Here is a 5,470-nt window from a genome sequence, read left to right on the forward strand (position 1 = left end):
TGTTCTCCCAAAAGAGGTTGATAGAGGTCCTTCCCATAAAGAATATCTTCAAACTGCACCTTCCAGTACTCAAAATCTGTGCTGTTGAATTTTTCGATTCCTATCTTTCCTTCTTCTACTGCCATCACTCCCACTCGAACCAAAAGCTTTAATACCAGTTGTTAGGAAATTAATCCTATTTCCAAGACCCGTGAGATGTGAAAAATAAGAAGAACATGAAATAACAAAGATTAGGCAATCAACACACGACCCCAAGATTTAAGTGGTTTAGCTTAACAAGCCTATATCCACTGGGGAGACGACTCGGAGAAAATCCCCTATCAAAATATGAAGTACAAAATAGTAGAGAGAAAATCACTCAGATCCCAAAGTCCCAATACACCCAAATCTCATTATCACACAAGAGAGATTATTCCCAAAATCGAATACTTCTATATACCGCATCACTATCCCACCATTATCTTACAATGGTGACATGACATTGCCGATCCACCTTTAGATAATCATTGTTACAAAATAAAAATTAAAAAATCAATAGTGAATTGGTATACCACATATGGTAAGATAACGGTGTGATATTTATCATTACTCTTATATAATAATACATTGGAACATTGGCATTGCCCAGATTTTTCTTTTTACCCAACTCTCCCAACTTTGCCAGGCTGAATGCTTGCTGGTTTTCAGAAAACAAGGAAAGCTTGGTTTGTTTGGCATATGGCAAATAAAATTTATCAACAAGCAATTGATATTGGTTCAAATTTTGGTGAATGACATCAAAAGAACAAACTTGACGGTGTTATACATGTTTAAACTTCCATTCCAATTCTTAACATTGATTGCTTTGCCCACACAACATATCCAAAAAGGTCCACTATTATACGCATCACAGTCTACAAAAAACTGCCCTAAATGAAAATGTACATTGCCATTTCAAGTACAAAATTTGTATTTCACCATGAGAAATATAATACAACTGAACAAAATATTCAACGAACGCCTTATTCAAAAATTTTAATAAAAATTAATCACCGCCTTATTAGATACATAATTACCACCATGACGGAAAAAAGGCGGCAATCTAGTTGAGGTACCTCAGGCATGTGAAACGTGCAAAATTGCACGAGGTAACCAAGGCGAAAGTATAATGAATGGCACTTAGATTCTGTGCCTTTCCTCTGGTATTAGCAACTCCTCGTAATCATCAACCACCACCTGATTCACAAATTCAAGAGTTACCCAAATCAACAACCTTCATCAACATCCTTTTGTTTACAAACAAAAGAGTGAGTAGTACCTCATAACTCTCGCCCCTGTAAGTGTATTCCACATGCAGTTGCTTAGGTTCTCCAGGACATGGATCACAAAACCCCATGATTCCCGACTTTTTCACACCTTCATGAAGCTGCACCAACAGATTGAACAACAAAAAATTACGACATACAACGGGATCTCTAGATTACAAAGTGAAAAACATAGCAACTCCCAAAGCACTAGATTAATCTCAGTTTAAAAATTTGAGGTCAAGGATTTTTAACAGTTAACTATATAAAGCAACCAACAAGTATGATGATTGATCAAATTAATACCATAGACCAAATATGTCTTTTGCAGGCAGTCATAAGTCATCAGGTAATTTCTATTCAATATTGCTCTCTAACTTCTTTTAGCCCAATTTAGTAACACATATTTTTCCGAGTAGTTACGCAAAAGATTAAATGATCTTGTGAATAAGTTGGCAAAGTTCAAACCGAAAATTAGTAACTTAAGTTAAGACTCTTTCAAGAGGGTTACTTGTGGTAATTTGCAGAGGCTATGAACAAAATGTGCTTTGGCTTGTAATTATGTAGATAGTCCAAAATTGCAATAACTTATCAGAATATTTCAATTTTCACATCACTCTATATTACCATAGGAACATAGGATGGATTCATAGTTTAACACAGACAAGGAAAAACAGCACTTGAAGTAAAATACCTTGAGTTGTCCAGAATCATCAACCAGGAAATTCAGAGGTAGTGTGACATCCGTGACTTGTGAAGTCAACTCATTGTGTGTTTCACTTGATTCATTTTTCCTACTCAAAGTGGTACGCTTTCCATACCATGCTCTAGTAATAACTAATCCATTTGTTTCTAATTGCCTAGTTCTTTTCCTATTGGCCACATTTTGTAGTAACTGCTGAGCTTTCTCTGCTGCTGCTCTTGCCTCATGTACCTGCAAACAGGGCCAAAAGTAATTATACTTCCCTCAAAACATTTTTGAGTAAAGGTAAAGGAAAAATAAGTGAAACACACCTCGTATTATCAATCAGACAACAGAGAAGAAAAAAAAAAACACCCAACTCAAAAATCTTAACATTTGCAGACATTCAGAACCCAATGCAGTACAAAAAAAGAATTTAATTTCAAACTCCTTCCTGATATTATTATGCTGTTCGTAAGCCCTGTTAACAAGTGCTATAGAGACTTTTTGGCATTTCACCCACCATTAAGACAGCACCAGTTTGACTAGCTGGATGTGATGATTTTTAAAATGATACAAAAGTGCCGACTCTATTAGTGCCTGTATATATATATCCACAACATTAACATTTACTTAGCATTTACTACGTACCGAGTACTCTATGGTCCACCATGTATATTATATTTTTCATGGTTGGATGACAGTTGTTCTTCACCACCTATTCATAATATATATTACCAGTCTCTTAAACTTTAAAAGGGAGTGGGCATTACCGCTTAGCATATTTTTGACTGCATAAATATTGGCGAGAAATAACATGTTAAACATTGATCACTTGGTGAGTAGACAATGCAGGATTCCATATATACATGTAGCATGGTATAAGGGACCAAGGTAAATCAGCTAGCAATTCCATGTGGAATTTGGTTCTCTCTATCTGGGCAATTTTCCAGTTCATTATTAAGAATCTGTTAGAAGAGTTGTTACTAAGGAGGTAGAGGAGGTGGTTCAGACGTTGACTCCACCTTTTAGCATCCACATATATATTTGAATGTGTGCACATGTATGTATATATAAAGCTTTTATATTCATATGGACCTTCAAAGGAAAACCACAAAAAAAAACTTTTGAGGATGTTGAAATAGGAAGCAAAACCTAAGGACATTTTTCTTATATCCACATATTCTCTTCGGTAATAAATGTAGAGTAGCCTAGTGATGCAGAGCAGTTTACAAGCAAACCAGTCATAGTAAAATGGCCATATCTTGTGATTTCGAGATCACATGGAGGCAAACTTGGTGGCGTTGGAAAGCTTATTCAAAGGGCTACAAATTTATATTTCATGAAAATTTTCCAACTTTTACTAGGTCAAAACGGGCCGTCAGTAGATATTCGATTGCACTTGGATCGAACCAACTTGCAAGAAGGGCAATTTTGTACGTTTTCTTTTCAGGGCTGCGACCCTATCAGCTTCCCACCATGCCAAGTTGCATCACCTAGCAAACAAGCTGAGCTGTTGACATATCTAGTGGCTAGCAAACAAGCTAAGCTGCTCATGTATCATCTGTACGCACTTGTTTACTAAAACAAGTCTGGTTCAAGCTTGAGCTGAGTTTCATTTGCTAAAGGAGCTCGAGTCCAAACTACTTTAGGTAGGCTCGCTGTCTGGAAAATTGGCAGACAGCCAATTTGCCATATAGATGGATGTATAACCGTTGAATGGCATATATCTGAATTTTTTTTTGGAAGCTCCATGATTATTAGGCAAATTGGCAGGGAACATTTTCAACTGTAAAATGTAATAACATTTACCTAAGATGTGACTTCATTAAGGGCTGAGATGATGTGCCAACATCACTACAGTCCATTTTATTCATTTGCTGACATTGAAATTCAGAAAACCAACGAAAATTTGACTCTTGGAATATATGTTTGGTCTTTTGGATTATTAAGTATAACTCATTTGGAGTACCAGGTTTATTGAGCCAAATGGCTCGTGAGGCATCCACTACTTACCAAACTTGCCCAAACTAAAATCTTTAGGATCAATTCGAATTTGAGCTAAGGTGAAGCTTTCCGAAGGCTCCAGTTTACAAGTATGAAGTGAGCTCAAAAGTTTACCAAGTATGAAGTGAGCTCAAAAGTTTACTTCATCAGATTGAAAATGAGCCCAGAAGCCGGCAAGCTACTTGGGTTTCTTTCAGCTTGGCTTGCAAGTTTTGTTGTCCTTTTTCATTTTCCTTTCTTATCCAGGCACAAAGCATCCATGATTATAAAATGAGCCAATCTCGAACAAAAAGATTGAGCTTGAATAATGACCAAGCTTGCCCAAACTAATTAGGATGTCCTGCAGGCTAGTCAAGCCAGCCATAAAGTATGCATGTTTTTCTATCTAAACCTGTAACCATTTTTCAGTGTTCTATTTACATGCTACGCAGAGAGATATCGAGATACTCCTACAAAAATCCATGCCGGCAGACAATGCATTATGAAGGTATGCATCTACATGCGTGTTGCATCTTGTGGATGTGTATGGATGTAAGAATATGGCCTCATACAAGAAAAAATTGAACAATCCAAATTGCATCTAGACAATCAATAATAGAGTTGTCACAGTGCATAAACTACAACACAGTTAGCCACATAAATAACCCATACCTTGGCAGAGGTTTTTTCCACATTCTCTAAAGCCTTCTGTTTTTCCTTTTTAAGGTAATATGGTTTAAGAACGAATTTCTGCAAGCATGCAAAGGATACAAAATTAGCAAATAATACACAGATGAAGTAGTTTGGTTAAAAACTATATTATTATAACACTTCCATCTTTCGACCCGTTCACAAATCCCAAGTACGATTTGTCACACCATATAAAAAAATTAGTGGTTACTCGGGCACTCTGCAAAGAATCCAAACAAGTGGGAACTAATGACCATCGCTTACCTTTGGCAACGCCATGTAAATCTTATTAATATAAAACCAAAATGCTGTAATCTTTCAAATATAAAAAATTGTACGCAAATTGCAGTTAAATAGCAGAGGATGGAAAAATAAAAAAAATAAAAAAAAAAGGTTCAGCAACATTAAGGATGGAAAAAAGGTCAGTTCTTCGATACTCTTTCTCAGAGATGAAAGAGCAATCTATTGGCTACCTGCCTTGAGACCATAAACATATCATAATTGGCCAAAGAACATTAGGTTTTCTGATCAGTTAAACATAGATTGATATGATATATCGGAGGATTCCAGCTTATTACATCTAGTTCCTTTTTTTTTTTTCCTGGAAATTACGTTCTTGTCATTAAAAAAAAAAAAAATGCAAGAAGCAAAAAAGTAAGAAAAACCAATATTTGTATTTTATTAGTTTGTTAATTACACATTCACCCACTGGGTAAGAATACTTATTTTTTATTGATGATTTTTTTTCTTTAAGTGTATATTCAGGGGCCCAAGTATAAATTAAATTCTAACAAATCCTAAAAAGATAACAGTTTGAACAAACCACTTT

General features: G+C 35.7%; 1 long non-coding RNA gene across 1 annotated transcript; it reads right to left on the minus strand.

Annotated features, from left to right (window-relative positions):
- Positions 1-782: 782 nt before the first annotated feature.
- Positions 783-4,991, minus strand: LOC132173464 (uncharacterized). The gene is made up of 4 exons (XR_009439321.1): positions 4,624-4,991; positions 1,978-2,217; positions 1,298-1,405; positions 783-1,215 (listed from the first exon to the last, which is right to left on the minus strand). It is a non-coding gene; the product is annotated as an uncharacterized LOC132173464 (long non-coding RNA).
- Between the last annotated feature and the right edge of the window lie 479 nt (positions 4,992-5,470).

Source organism: Corylus avellana, chromosome ca3 (assembly GCF_901000735.1).
Source record: "Corylus avellana chromosome ca3, CavTom2PMs-1.0".
In the NCBI taxonomy this organism is placed as follows: domain Eukaryota; kingdom Viridiplantae; phylum Streptophyta; class Magnoliopsida; order Fagales; family Betulaceae; genus Corylus; species Corylus avellana.